General features: G+C 41.6%; 1 protein-coding gene across 7 annotated transcripts in view; it reads right to left on the bottom strand.

Annotated features, from left to right (window-relative positions):
- magi2b (membrane associated guanylate kinase, WW and PDZ domain containing 2b) overlaps nucleotides 1–16,733 on the bottom strand; it is a 92,965-nt gene that overhangs the window by 46,698 nt on the left and 29,534 nt on the right. The window lies entirely within an intron of this gene.

Genomic DNA, 16,733 nt, shown 5'->3' with positions numbered 1-16,733 from the left:
ACGCTGTGAATAGGAGAGGAAGCTTCTCATTTCACAGAGTGTGATATCTTAATCAGCAGATCTCTATTGATCGTCTGTCACCACTTTGTTCCAGTAGTGCATCTACTGAACATTTTCCACTGAATTAACACTTCACCACTGAGACATGAGACGGCTGCTCAGCATCACCTCGTTAGTAAGGAAGTGAAACCACACGATCAGACACCAAGAGTCTATTAGTGTGACCAACACAGCTACACTGTGTGCATAGGTGTCTGTTTGTATGTGTGTGTGTGTGTGTGTGTGTGTGTGTGTGTGTGTGTCTGTGTGTCTGTGTGTGTGTGTGTATGTGTGTGTGTCTGTGTGTGTGTGTGTGTGTGTGTGTCTGTGTGTCTGTGTGTCTGTGTGTGTGTGTGTGTGTGTGTGTGTGTGTGTGTGTGTGTGTGTGTCTGTGTGTCTGTGTGTCTGTGTGTGTGTGTGTGTGTGTGTGTGTCTGTGTGTCTGTGTGTGTGTGTGTATGTGTGTGTGTCTGTGTATGTGTGTGTGTGTGTGTGTTTATGTGTGTGTGTGTGTGTGTCTGTGTGTGTGTGTGTGTGTGTGTGTGTGTGTGTGTGTGTGTCTGTGTGTGTGTGTGTGTGTCTGTGTGTCTGTGTGTGTGTGTGTGTGTGTGTGTGTGTGTGTGTGTGTGTGTGTGTGTGTGTGTGTGTGCAGGCGTGTGTGTTCTCAACAGTGTGTTTGTCTTTGTGACTCTAAATGTTGGCAGAGTTCCCACTGTGTGAACATCTTGAGCTGATCTCTGTCCAGTTGGACACTTCACTATAAACACACAACACCACAGGTGTGTGAGAGACAGTGTGAGTGTGTCTCTGAAGCGTGGTCACACTGGCCATCCGTACCGTGCCCAAGCACGCTTCAACACTAAAGTCCAGTTCGTTTAGCCAGTGTGACCGCTCCACATCGTGCTCAGGTGCACTTCCTTGTCTTTGGCACACTTTGGAGAGGTGTGCTTCAGCACGGTACACTTCATGCTCGAGCACAAGCACGCAGGTAAACAACGCTGACAGCCTTCATTCAGGAGAAATCCAGAGTTTCATGTCTGTATCTGAATAACATGACTCAATATAAGACACAAAGTAGCTGCCATGCTCTCTGTGTTGTTCTCCGATGTTATTTGAGGCTGTGTCTGATTAAAATGGCTTAAAATAAGCTGTAAAGTCAGTAAAGTAGCTGTAATGCTCTGAGTTTTTCTCTGATGTGCAGACGCGGACTCGACTGCGCGTCTATCTCTTTCTCTCTCTCTCTCTCTCTCTCTCTCTCTCGTCCGCCTGTTTGTCAACTGAGCACGCTTCATCATAACATTGAGCATGCATGTGTTGTATTACGACCACGACCGCTGGCCGGCAGGGAATGGCGCAGCGGGGGGGCAATCGTGCTTGAGTACAGCAGGGTACAGATGACCAGTGTGACCGCGCCCTGAGAGTGTGCCACCATGTTGTTTGAAGTAGAATACCTCTGATCAACACAAAGAGTCACTTTAATATATTTGGGAATGGTGAAACACTCACAAAAGTTTTTTTTATAACTACAAAATATGACCATACTGTTGATTTAATTGTGTCACAGTTCACACACACACGCACGCACGCACGCACGCACGCACACACACACACACACACACACACACACACACACACACACACACACACACACACACACACACACACCTGTGAGACAAGTGTTACCAGGAGATGTGGCAATGTGAGCTGTCCCCTGTGATGACGGGATGGTTGTATTATTTCAGTATTTCTTTTGGTTTTGTACATGACAGCAAAGCACAATTTCTAATTCTAAATCGAGTCTTGTAATAAAAATAATTCATGAATGTAGAGTACCTCTAGGGTCTTTGTAATATAGCAAAGAGTAAGGTCTTTTACCTGCTTTTTGTAAAGTGTCTCGAGATAACACTTGTTATGAGTTGACGCTATACAAATACAAATTGATTGAGTGATTGATTGATACCATGGACGTTTTACAAACTGTCATCCCACACTAACAAAATCAAGAGAAAACACCTGAAAGTAGACCCAATAGCATTCCTGTGCAAAAAACTGGAAATGGATTCATGGTCAGCAACTAGTTGAATCTATTTGAATCTATTTTTAACTTTCTTATACGTTTACTAAATAAAAAACACCAAACTGAAGACAGTTCTATCTATGTGTACGTTGTTTTAATAGTGACAGTTTGCAGCTTCTCTTTGTCAAACTTCACACAGCACTGACTATTTTGGATTACTTTGGTTAAACAAAACAAAAATTTAGCAGAATTCACTCTGGGCTAAATAACACCTAACTGCAGTCCTAATGTTTTTTTACCTACAGATCTCAAATCAGATATGAAGCCTCTGTAAATTCATAGTTCTTTTATACATGTGATGTAAATGTAAAAAAAAAATAAAAAAAAAATAAAAAAAATAAAATAAAATAAAATAAAATAAAATAAAATAAATATAAAAATAACTGAAAAACTGTAACCTCCACCATAACTCATTATTTATAAAAACTGCAATATAATGAATAATATGTCCATGATAACAAAGCAATATTGAAACAAACAGTGCAATAATCTTGAAAATATGTGTATATATTCCATCTGACTCTTATTCGTGTAAATATTTCTTGTACCTATTATTGATATCTTACTTACATTCCTATTCTATTTGATTCATATTTTGGGTTAGGGTTAGATTAATAAGTATTTCTGATTCTGATTCTAATTAATTGTTGGATTAAAATAAAATCAAAATACATATGTTTTCATGTTCATTCATTCTTTAGTTTATGTGCAAACTGTAGAAAAATGATGTAATATAATTCTAATGTACATTTATTTATAATGTTATGTAATTGGAGCACTTGTTGACCTTTAAAAAAATGACTACTATTTTTAGGAAGTATAAAATGTATTTTATCAGTTTCAGAAGTTTTTCCATAACCCTGTGGTATTTTTTTCAGGCTTTGGTGCGTGTGTTGATGTATTGGATTGCATTATATCATAAGGAGTAATAAATATCTTCCTCACCCCCTGAGTTGACTCACCACTTCTGTGACTCAGCCTTATAACATTTTTACATTATAAGCTTCACACTGATGGTGTATATTAAGGGTTTTTTGTGTCTCTTGTATCCATTTAAAGACTTGTGAAGAAGCTCACAGACCAGCACAATTGAGCTCCCTCTATGAGCTCTACTGAATATTAAACTAAAAAATGTAGCTTGAAGAGGACCATCCATCCACTGTGTAGTGCTACTCTGAATACTGCAGCAGCAGCTCAGACAGCCAGGCAGGGCTGGTCGCCTTCCACTGAGTACAGCTATTGATCTGTAAGATCAGAATGAAATTATTCTCTGCCCACACCGGAGTAGGCAGAGCCTGCTGGAATACTGATGACCTGCCAATGGCCTTCTCCCACAGCTTCCTTCACTGGACACAGCAACAGAGCAGAGAGAGAGAGAGGGAGAGAGTGCATCTGAGCTGGTAATATCGATCAACTATCTGCCAAGGTAGGCAGATAGTGTGAGTGTTCCTTTTCCCCCTCTTTCCTTCCTTCTCACATATTTTTTTTTTCACAGACCAGCTTACAGCATTACCTCTTTTCCTCCTCCGCTCTCTGCTCGTTCTCTTAATAACCCTTAGCAACAACCACTAAATAACGGTGAAGTAAACCTTTAAAATGATAACAAAGCCTGTCTCAAGAAAAATCCATACTCATTGTATTCTGCTGCTAACTTTCTCTCTCTTCATCCATTTTATCATCTTCTCTCCTCTTTCTTATTCTGAAAACTCCAAGGTAGAGGTCAAAAAATTATAAGAATACAATCCATTATTTATGGTGGCGTGCCTTGTGGATGAGGGCTGAAATGTCTTGGTTCAGTTCGGCGTCGTTACCTTTTTATGTATTTTGCACATTTCCCTCAAAATCGCTTTAATAAAAGAGCAGAACAAGCAGCACAGGTGCTTCAAATAAGGCAGCAGGCTGTCGTCAGACATGACAGCGACCCCTCCCCTCAGCAAACAGCACTGCTGCTGCTGCTGCTGCTGACTATTGATTGGGTGTCGTGCTCTTGCTATTAAAGGATAAAGCGAACTGTGAGCCAAAATGGTCTTTGCATTGCAATCATCCAGTGTATCCAAACCCCTCAGAGGTGAAGCTGCAAGTAGGAGTATGAGCACCACAGAGATTTATAGCTTAAACGACTTAAATCTATAATAGCAAAAGAAAAGCGGTGGAGCTGCCACTTTAGAGGTTAAAACATTCTCTGCCTTTAAACCATGATGACTGAGTAATACAGAACATTTTCACATTGGTGGGAGTGTGAGGAAAATGAAGAAAATACACAGAAACATGACAAGAAAATTCCATTTGGAGGCAAAACAAAAAAAAAGCTGATATACTGAAATAACTCAGCTGGGTGTCAGATGATAAGAGGACAAAGACCTTCGCTGAATAATAGAGAGACAGAGGAGTGGCATGCAGAGAAAAACACAGAGAAAGACTATACAAGAAAAGGAGAAAGCATGATAGGTTAAACCTTGTTGTGCATCCTGCAGCAGCAGCTTGTGAGTGAGTTTAAGAATTTGCATTTGTACCCCTGCATATGTTTGTATAATTATACAGGAAGTCACCAAGTGGGAGAAATAGAGCGGGGGAGATTCAGAGCTAAAAATAGACTATCAATGGACTGATTATCATAATAAAGGGGTGGGGGAAGGTGGTCAAACCATACATCTCAGCATGTGTGGGAACGATGGGGTGTGTGTTATAACATAAAAACATCTGTCATAACGTTCTGTCATCTAACGCGTTGAGTTTGACCTTTTACAAAACAAAAAAATCTACTTAAAGTAAAGGACTGTGCACCTTACCTGTATGAAACAAACAACAGTCACATTCACCGGACTCTTGGAACAACATACAGCATCTTCTTGAGGGAAATTAACTTTTACCTTTTGGGCATTTTAGAAACCTGATTTTAAGCCTCCCAACCTCCGTTTGTAACTGTTTTACATAAATGTGTTTATTTATTGCAGTTTTGTACTCGCTTAATTATCTCAGTACATTTTAGCCTTTTGTAGACTGATTTTAGTAGTCTTGTATTATCTGTCCCCTGTTTTTCTTTTTGATTTAATGTCTGTTTTCTAATTATTTCTATTATTATTATGACTCGATGTCATTGTAAATGAGGGTTGCCCCTCAATGATCTTTCGAGTATAAATAAAGGTTGAATGAATTGAATTCCCCCAACTGAGCAATCAGCTTCTGTGTGCACAAACGGTCTCTCAAACGTCTTCTAGTTTTTATAATTTCAACCAAAAGAGTCATCAGGCGGCTCAGGAATTTAGAGAGAATTGGTTACAGATATAGAGGTAATACCTCAAGCTTACAGTTACTATAAATATAAATATATCTAAAAGCTGAACACTTTCACAATTTCCCCAGGCGAACAGATGAGGAGAATTTAAACATTCAGATGCAGATTTTAATAGCACACCTGTAGTTTGGGCTTAATGTGTTTCCAAACTTTAAGAGGGCCAAGTTTTGTTTTACTAATGGTTAATTTTTTTTTCTTCTGAATTGAGATGTATAAGCTGCGTATACAAATGAACAGTATGCCACAGCCTCCTCCTGATGAACAGCATGAAGCCAGGATACCCCCCGTGACCAGCGCTGACATATTGTGAATTGCTGAAAGAGCTGCCATCAATAAAAAAGAGAAAATGACTCCATGTGGGTACAGTTCCCAGCAAATCAGATTCTTGTGTCTGTTTGAAGCAGACACTCAAGGTTGTGGAAATTCAGTGACTCTTGTGTTGGTGTCGTGTTTTTTTCTGTTTGTCTCTGTTTATGAAAATGTAGCCATGTGCAGTAATATAGAAAATTGAGGATGAATCGTGATGAATCGTGATATCGAATCGAATCAAATCGTAAGCCCAGTGAAGATGCACAGCTCTATTGGCCATGCTGCTCAGCTGGACACAAACCCTCCCTACACTCTAGTCAAAATCACAATGGTTCCCGATATGTCGAAAATGTATACAATGATGTGCAAGAGATTCAAATGTTGCTTTTCAATCTAATTATGCAGGGACTATAAAAGGGCATACACGATTTCAAGAAACATTAATACACTGTCCTCAAAACCCTGAACTTGTTTACCCAGAATCCTTTTCAGAACAGAGTATAAAAAGCACCACAACAGCAAGACAGCAGACAGGACTGTCTGTATTTGTTTCTCTCGCACATAAAAACACACACACTGTGCTGCATTAGTATTCATTTCATTATTCTATCTATCTATTGCTCCTCCATCCTTTTTTTCTCTCTTGCTGTTGGTCTTTGTCTCCATTACTCCCTCTCTGTGTGTTTTTATTTTAAATCCACTCGTCTTCACTCGTTATTCTCTTCTTCTGTTGCTCATTCCAGTCTCACACGTTGGTGTCACACGTCTCACTCTCGGGGGTTTGATCCCACCTCCTTATCCTCCTGTTCCTACTCTCCTGTTGGCAGATGTGACATGTGACAGACAGTCTATAGGAAGAATGATCGAGCACAAAAAACACACATGGGCCACCTTATTTACACTACAAAGCCCAGCTACAGACACAGCGACACTTTGACAGGAGCATCTGCTACCCAAACACCACGTCGTTGCCATGGTAACAAGAGGCAATGTCTTCATTCGCTGAGTAAAAAAATGACATTTATGTCAGACACTGCACTTGGACATTATGCATACACTGCCATACTGTTTAGAATCTTAGAGGACCTCAGCTCGATTCTTTTTGTGTTGCAGGTCTGTGCCTCTTGCTTCTTTGCACTTCATCAATCAATGACTGTCACAGCCCGGCCACAGAGAGTCACACCTGGTTTTCTCAGAGTAATTCTGCTGGTGTTCAAGCCGACAGGTGATAGGGGGTCCACTTTATCCCAATACTGGAGGAATAAGAGAAGGGGACTGGGAATTAGGGCCTGTGTCCAGAGACAGCTCTTTTTGCACTGGCAGTGCTTGTTCTCAATAAAAAAACAATGAAGTTCAGCGGTTTCGGCGCTCAGCTCTTGGTGATATTTCCTCGAATTAAAAGCACATTTTATGCACACCTAACCAAGCGACACTGAGGGGTGGTGAGAAGCGCTCTGAAACAGAGGTCGTGAATGATTCCAGCGCTATCTGTGGACCCTGGCCCTTAATAAGGCAACTTACTCTGCGCTGGTAAAGCCAAGCATTTTGCAAGAAAATTGTATGAAGTGCTCCTTGGACTTAATGTTATTGTTGGTTAAATACACACAGGAGGGGTTTTCCACTTCTCTCAGAAATTTCAGATCTGCAGACAGAAATGGAATCCAAGTCCAGCCCACAACATATGCAGGAGCTCTGACAGACTAAGAACTATTTGAGACCAAATTGAAGAATTGCAAACTAGACACCCTCGACTACAAGAATGACTGAGTATACCCTTGGCTGTCGAGACGGGCGGAAAGATGTGCAGAGGTCAGAGGACGGTGATCTGTCATCCAGCAGGCTGTCAAGTAACAAATCTGAAAGTGAACATTCAGCCAGAACCAGCCGGTCGGGGTTTATAGAGCCTTGGCTTCTCCAAAACCAGAGAGACGACAAGAAGAGACTTACTCGTCGGGGAGGTACAAGGCACAGGTGGGCACATACGGGAGCCCCTCTTAACTTCTAGGTTTATAAATATATCCAAGAGACAGCAAAGAAAGTGAAAACTTCTCTTTTGTCTAAAGGGCTGTTTTTTTGTGCCTTCTGTTGGGGCTGAATTGTTCACTACACTGATTGAACTACTAAGTTGAAATCATTCTTGAATAAAGACTATAAACACGTTTTCCCACCTTGTGTGCACTGGTCACCTAGAGGAGGTTTCACTGTGATGGATGTCATCTCTCCAGTGTACTGTCAATATAAGCAGGAGGATGTTGTCCCCCCCACAGAGTCGGTCTAGTCACAGTCAACAGTGACATAGTGTGTGGGACGCATGGGAAATATGGCTCCTCCTCGCTCAGTTTGTTACAGCAAGCTTAAGGTTGCTCACACATGATAAATGGTAAAACTGTTTAGTTACTTAGAAAATGCCACAGATGCTGAGCTTAAAGTTTGAAATATTTCATTTTGACCGCAGTATGCTCTGACCTTTTCAAAGCACACCCAATGAGATAACATATGCGTGATGTAACAACAAGCACATGGAGGCAAAAAAAATCATCTTTTGTGTTTTAGAGTTCCCCAAACTTTTAAACACAACTCCCCAAACTCATTTAAATTCTATACCAGAACTAAACTGAACCTCCTTAAAATGTGCTTAGCTCTGTGTTATATACTCATTTTCAAGTGTACTAATAATCAAAGATAAGAGTTTCAAAGGATGATTGAGCTGAAATGAAGAACTGCCAAAGACACCTGGGAATTTGTTAACTCAAACTCAGTTCTCTATGCATGTACAGCAGATTTCCAACTACATCCTGTCTCTCCAATTTAGGCATAAAAGCCCAAAAATACATCTTTAGAATAAATGTTACATCATAATGTTTTTAATGTGGGTAAATGATTCACTGTTCTTGATTTCAATTATTTATTAATTAATATTCAATGTTAAATATGTTTTCTTTCTTTAGCTGAGGATGTTGTTTTATTGGGAGGTAATGTCTTTCAATTTTTCAATAAATATACTTTTGGGGGAAAACAAAAGAGTTTCATGAATAAAGGATCCATGAACATTTAAATCCATCGCACAGAGTTAATTCAGATCAGAAACAGCTTCATCAGCTTTTCATTTTCTTCAATTAAGTGTCTGTCAGTCAGGTTCACCATCAGCTGTAAAGACAACTGTGATGCTCAGTGGATCAGCGTTTGGAGGAGCTGGGTTGATATCGATAAATTACCTGCTGAGGTGTGTCCTGTGGTGATGAAATTAGCCAAAGCTGAAAAGTCCTTTTGTTAGTCTGCAGAGCTGACAGAGGCAGAAGGACAGAAGGGGGTTCATGATACTGCACACACACATTGTGCTGGTGTGTAGTGTATGGTATGGAGTGTGTGCAGCTGTATGTGTGTGTTTGCATGAAGCAGTATAGATTAACCAAAGTAGTCAGTCATGCAGTCTGAGGTGTCAGCGATCACTGAGCATCACAGGACAACACCTGGCTCACCGCTGCACATTACTCTGATCTTTCATGTAGCACAGATCAAGACAGGGTGAGGAATGTTAGGAGGGAAGTATAAAGGGAGACAGGAACACAAATAGAAAGAGCTTGAGCAGAGCCTCAGTTTATGATTGGCTGCTGAGCGAGAGCATCATACTGAGGGAAAGATTAAATGAGATGAAACCTGTCCAGAGTTTAACAGGCAACGCAACATGAAAACATAACCAGTTCATTAACCACGTTCAATATTTGCTATTCTCATTTCATGAAATTCACATCACTCCCTTGCAGTTTCTTTTATCTGTGGAACAACATTAATCCAGTGTGCCAATCAAACTGCAGGGAGCACAGAGCCACATCAAAGCATGCCAGCCAGCCCTTTAACATGAGCAAGCCGACAAATCAACCCTTTAAGGAGAGAGTCCCCGAGAGAGGCTGTAGCTCTCTCTCTCACACACATTAAAGCAAGCAAACACAAACTCAAAAGAAAAGTGAAACACAAACATTCGATCAGCTAAGCCTATTAAATCGCAATAGAAAAATAGAACAATCAGAGCCCCAGTTTATTACAGAAATCACATTTTACACCAGATTAATCGCACATCATCAATTGTGTTGTTTTATGGTCAGTGCAAATGAGTGAGTAGTGCAGAGAGTCATCATGGGGTTTTTGAACCCATCCTCAGCCTCACAGGTGTAAACCTAGCAGAATGTCAGATTAAAATTCAAGACTTGGGGTTGGATTTGTCAAACTGTTGTGTTCAAAGTAACAATGCTAGCAACATGTCTGGCAAATAAAACTGGCTCCAAGCGCACTCAAAAAAAGAAATCCCCACTAATCTGTTACACACCCTTTGCTGCCCATTCATTGAACATTGTAGATGAACACAGATTCAGATTTTTTTATTGTCCCACAAGAGGAACTTTGCTTTGCAACAGGAGCACACAGAAGACAAGAAACACAAGGACAACATCATAAAACATAAACCAAAACGAATTGGAAAATCAGACAACACAGCAAAATATAAAACCAAATAAAAACAGCGCAATAAAATCAGTCAAGAGCCCGGACCAGAATGGAAATTCAAGTTATTAAAGTGCAAAGTGGAGGTGTGCAAATGTGCAATTCAACTGCAAAAAGAGCAACAAATAGCTAATTGTTGTTTAACATATTAATTGCACTTGGTATTAATGAGACCTGGAGTCTTTTTGTCTTCCTCACAGGAGCTCTAAAACGACGACCTGAGGGTCAAAGGTCAAACTCACTGTGAAGTGGGTGATGTGGGATCACCAGTATGTCCCTAGCTTAAGTATTTATACACAGTATTTATAATACTATAAGGAGAAGGACTCTTTTTTTGTAACTGTTAAAGTCTTGGTTTACATTTAGCAGTTTATTGGAACATAGTTTTCCATCACAGTGAAAACGACATTAGCCACACTCTGAAGTCCCTCTGCTGAGTGACTGATGCTGACTGATGAGATGGAGTTGTAGAGTAGACTCCACAAAAGCTCTCAACGACAATTACTGCTGCTTCACTGGTTTTCTGAACTTGATTATCTGAAGACAGTAATAATGTCCATTTTAAGGGAAGGGTTCCGGGTAGATTTAAGGCAATGAGCGCTCAAATACCGAAAGTGACTTGGATTACATTGTCATTGGCACTTTACATGACCGGTTAACAGAGCTTGAAGAATCAGTATGCTCTGATAGAGGAATGAGTCCTAAAACGTAAGGATAAAAAGTTCTAAAAGTAAGTTAGTATTTAAAGAGCTCATATTCTGCCCTTTTTGGGGTTCTTATATTTAATCTATGTTCCTACTTTTGTACTTTCACAATAGCTGAAGTCCGAAAAAAGTGTCTGTTTTCATGAACTGCTCCTCCTTGCTCCCTCTACGCTCTGAGTCCGTCAGCTACACTCTGTTGAGCCCACACTGTTAGACCCCACGTGGGCCAAGTCTGCTCTGATTGGTCTGCCGATCCGCTCTGTCGTTATTGGTCAGTTGCTCAGCACGCTTCTCGGAAATGTCCCGCCCCTTTTACCATATTGGGAATGCAGCCACTGGCTCCGTCCGAGGGGAGCATAAACATTAGCACCTTAGCACTACTGTGCTACCGCAGGCTGCGGCATATCGTGGGCGTGCTACAGAAGTTAACGGGCGTGCAACATGAGCTGCTGGGCCACAACGAGCTGGGCAATGGGCTTAGATCAGTGATCTCACACTGACGATGACATCGGACTGACAAATTTTTTATCGAGGGGGGCTAGAACCGAGCGTTACATGCAGCTAATGCTACAGCTAACAGGAGGACGTAGGAGAAGCGCGTTTCCGCGGACTTTGAGTTTTTGCACATACGTAGATGGTAAATGGTCTTGAGCTTATAAAGCGCTTTTCTACACATTTACACACTGATGGTAGTGATCACGATGTAGTATCATCCATCAGAAGTAACTAATCCCATTCATACACCACCACCGAAGCAGCGGGAGCAATTTGGGGTTAAGTGTCTTGCCCAAGGACACGTCGGACATGTTGCCCAGCTGGGGATCGAACCATCAACCTTCCGGTTTGAGAGGCAACAACTCTACCACCAGAGACACAGCCGCCCCTAGATGTGCCTAAACATGCACAGGACACTTGGAAAACACACTAAAGAGCAAATAAAACCAGAAAAAGCAGAATATGGGACCTTTAAACGCCACGGGGTCTAACGTCTAAAAGCCAACGGGTTTGTGGTTAGACTCCTGAAATAAGGTCTGTGGTGAACACAAGCTGAAGAGATGTTGGTGTTCTGTTAGAGCACATAAACTACGTTAGGTAATACCTCCACTTGTGAAGTTTGAAGTTTTTACTCGTCTTTAAAAAGGCGGTTGCTAACAAGAGGCTAAATGTGACTACAGTGGTTGTCGGGGACATTAAAGGTCATCACGCCGGACACAGAGGGCGGGAACTCTCTCACTAGTCGGAGATGTCTCCTGTAGGTTTAATCTTTAGGTTAAGGTGAATATTATGTTAGTAAACTATTTATTAAGCTACGTGGATTAGTTTATCGGCGATCGTCTGAAGCATAACGCTAGTGACGTCACAATCATCCCACCATGGTGTAGTTAGCTTGTAGCATAACGTTAGCTTTTTACTTCTGTCGGCCGCTTCAAACATCATAAAGATGGCGTTCATCTGTGAAGATTATCCTGCTGAACAAAACGCCTACGCTTCAGAAACGTGTTTAACACAGAGATTATTTTCTGTAATGATCCAAAACCTAATGAAAACATCCCAGAGGAGAATTCTCGTTAGACCCCCATGGAGATGATACTTCAGGGTCGGCCTACAAAAATACTTCATATGGTTTGTTCTCTATCACGGTGCTCTAATAAATATTTAGTCTTTGAGAGAACTGTCACTTTATTTACACAATGAGAAACCACTACAGCCTGAAACAGACTTCACAGCCTGCTCACAGCGCAGAAATACAAAAGATAAACTGATTTGAATGGACGGGGGGGAAAGGGAATATATCAGAAAATCAATGTTATAAATCCAGTAGTAGCAGGGTGTAGTGTTAACCTGGCCCTTTATCAGTGTCTCCAACACATCGCTTGGAAACTACAGGTAGCTCACAGCCAGGTCTTGTGTAGCTCGCCAAGAGGTTCACAGTACAAAAGAAATGTGAAAATAAAGCCTCTTTATACTTCACTTTAGTTAAATACACAGAAGCCCCATCCTCTCAAATACAAACATATTGGATAGGCCTATCAGCCGTCAATAAAAAAGTGATGCTCCTTTCAGATTTGGCAGCAACTGTACCTTACCAATCACGGCAATTTAGCAACAAGTCAGCTCTGTTGTGCAAGTAGCTGAGCTAAAGTGAGGCAGTCAGCAATATAAGGAAGCTTGTTCAACCAGATTTATGATGGACAACAAAGATGATAATGTAAAGAAAATGTATTTCCACTGGGAGTGGGAAAGAGAGTTGTTTTTAAGAATGTAAAGGACACATGTTTGTGCCTCATCTGTGGTACCAGTGTTTTGCAATTGGCAAAAAATAGGCCACACTTAAGACTAAAGTCCATGGTAACTTTGTATGGGACATTCCTGCAAGCAGCATGCTACAAAATGAAAGAGGTGAATGAGAGCTCAGAGCAAGACTTAAAAAAACCAGCTCTCTCTATTCACCCAACCAACAAAGGGTAATAGAGGCTAAATTCTAAGTGGTGCTCTTCCTAACATACAAGAAGCCATTCACCAGTGACAGGATGGTGAAGGAAGTGATGACTGCAGTGGCCCAGATGTTATTCAGAGACTCAGACTATAGATATAAGACTGAAATAATGTCAGCTGCACAGCTTGCTGGTTACACAGCGGCACAAGAGTCTCTTGGTTTTCTGCAGATGCAATGGGGCAGCTGGAGCGGGAGATGTCGAGGTGTAAGTGGTTTTCAATACAGTGTTATGAGTTGGTGGACTCAAGTGATACTGCCCAGTTGGCTGTTTGTTCGGATGGTGTTTATTTGGCTCTATGTACCTTTGTGAAGCAGCTTTTTCTGACATCAGTGACTGTCAGATGAGATCTGAAAGTCACTGATGTACATTCATTGTTTTTTTTGTACACACATTTTAGCTACAATTTATACCCTCCAGAAATACACAAGTGGTCTATCTTCATTTGCCAATCCCTTTAAAGGCTTTATATGTGATTTTTTTGATCCAGCAGATGTCGCCCTTGAGCACCAGCATGAAACCAAAACAACTCGCGCTGCATTGTTGTGTTAGCATGCTAATGCTAGCGATCTTTATTATGCTGGTATCTTCACACTGCATGTAAATTTACCTGAAATGAGCGTGATCTAGAAACACAGTTAAGCAGTGAGTACAGTATGTTATTCTTCTTTTCTCTAGTCCCTCAATTAAACAACTTTTATACACGAGGGGAGGAGTCAGCCGGCCGTCCTGGCGATGTAAACAAAGTGAAGATAGGACTCTGAAAACTCTGAAAACATCACAGACAGTGGGACTCGGGTGTTACACCCATTGTAGACAGTCATGACTCACAGAGTTATTTTCAGAGGATATACTTGATTTATATTATATTTAAGTGTGAAAAATCACATATAAAGACTTTAAAGGTGTTTGCACATCAAAATATCTCATGAAGCTGCTGCACACTGCATGATTTTCTCTTTTTATGAACACATAACACAAATGCAACATAAAAAAAAAACTGCATATAAAGTGGATTTACTAGATGAGGCATTAAAATCCCCAGCATGCATTGAGGTGAAAATGGGCTCATTTTCATCAGATTTACTCTCAGCATCACTAAAGCCATCTCCAATACAGATATCATCATCAGCGAGGTCAGTCGGCCATATCACCATCCGCAGCAATCTCGGTCATGTTTCTCATGAACATCTTAAATCTGCTCCTCCTCTGCAGTCTCCAAAGGAGGATTCCCTGTCAGAGGCTGAGAAGCTGCAGGGCAAGGATGCGTCCAGGGGAGTGGATGTGAAGTGACAGAAGCTGCATGTATTTATAGGCTAACTGAGTAAAGGAACGTGCTGCTCACTGTTGAAGCTATTTATAGAGGCTTTTACTGATGCCTCTGAGTAGAGTAGTGGGGAGGAGATGGTTCTCCTGGGAATAAGTTACGAGGCTCCCTCATATCTCTCTCCACCCCCCATTCAGGGCACGTCTGCCCTTCTGCTCTCCATGACTCTACTCTGCTCATCCCTCCATCCTCTTCCCATCCTATCCCATCGATTCTCTCCTTCTCAATTTCCATCCTCTGTCCACTCTGGTCTTTCTCCCCTGCTGATCTCCTCTTCTATTCTACATCTATCTTCTCCCCTTTTTCCTCTTTGCTCACGTCTAAATCCATCACCTCTCCCCTCCCCCTCCCCTCTCTGCTTCTCCCTATATGTTTTCCAGATCTTCTCACTACTACACCACATATCACTCACATCAAAGAACCATTCTCACTGTTTGTATGCAGTGAGCAGAACCATCTCAGGCGCTTCTCTTAAACCCTCATCATCAGCCGGGACTCTGGCAGAAGATCAGACTCGTCTTCTGACGACGTTGCCTTAGAATGATGTGAAATAGTGCAAGAAAATTGCTGATGTAAAAGGGGTTTAAAAGTTAGGCATACTATCAAACAGTGACAGGTGATGCCTGTTTTAAAGTTTCATTCCCTTCCCTTCAAATTCATCCTAAAATCTCCTCTGGTATAATTGTTTGATCTGCTTTACAATCCAAATCCAATCTTGAGAAATGTGTTTATTCTCCTGTTTTTAAATATCAGTCTTAAATCAGCGTTAATCCTGATCTTAAGAAAATATGCATTTGTGTTTGGTCTGGTAGCTGGAGAGGTGCCAGTCCACTTCCTGAGCACTGCCGAGGTGCCCTTGAGCAAGGCACCGAACCCCAAAAAACTGCCCTGGAGCGCTCTCTGTGCTCTCTTTAAGGCATGTCCAGTGTTTCCCCTAGGTTTAGAGCTCTGGGGGGGGCGGGGGGGCTAACAGCGCATCCCCTGAGTAACAGCAGAGAGAGAGAGAGAGAGAGAGAGAGAGAGAGAGAGAGAGAGAGAGAGACATGCCCAGAAAAGTCAGAAGTCAACTAAGCCGACTACTTTATTTTCTGATGCTTCTTATGGACTTTTTATTATAGCGTGTGCGTCCGTCAGACACAACCACACACACCCAGGCCTCTGCTGGTGAGAGTGTGCTCACCTGTGTGCGCGCAAGTGTGTGTGTGTGTGTGTATGTGTGTGCATCGACACAGAGAGCAGAGGAGAATTGTAAACGTGCGACCATGTAGAGACAGAAATGACATGGCGTCGTGTAAATAAGATAAATAACATGAGGCTATTAGTTTGGTTAATAAAAGGAGGCGGTACAGACCTGTTCTATTGGAAAGGTATCCTCATGACTTCTGTTGTGATCAGGCGCTATATAGAAAATAAAATGAACTTGACCATCAAGGGGGGCGGGGGGTGCCGTTGGGGGGGGCGGGCCGTCTGTTGTCTTCTCACCTCTTTCTTTTCCTGTCTTGAGGAAGCCAAAATGCTTCCACACCTCCCTCCCACCTCCCTCAATTTCAAAATTTTGCTCTGCAGCTGCCCAACCGCCATCTTGCTCTACAGCTGCTGACGCTCAAGATAGTACTGCGATTCATTTTTCAGAGTAGCGATGTGAATCTTGACACCTTTGAATCGATCTTTACATCCCTACAAGTGAATGATAAGAAGTGCATGTGAAAAAGAAACCAGCGCAAAGAAATACGCAGACAAATCATACAGACAAAAAGACTCGCAAGCTTCCTGGAGGCAACAACACTACATGTAAAAAAAGTTATTAATAACATTATCACAATCAATTCATGATTTTTAGGGCAAAGAATGGCAAATCCTTAAGCCAAGTGATGTAACAGGATGCAGGAGTTGATGTCAACATGTGAGCCTCCTGGCTGCATGAACAAACACACAGGCACACACACACACTCACATGCAAAGACACACACACTTCCTCCCACGTCCTTCAG

Source organism: Labrus bergylta, chromosome 7, assembly GCF_963930695.1.
Source record: "Labrus bergylta chromosome 7, fLabBer1.1, whole genome shotgun sequence".
In the NCBI taxonomy this organism is placed as follows: domain Eukaryota; kingdom Metazoa; phylum Chordata; class Actinopteri; order Labriformes; family Labridae; genus Labrus; species Labrus bergylta.
Note: the sequence above shows the minus strand (reverse complement) of the source record. Positions and strands in the feature narration are given on the sequence as shown.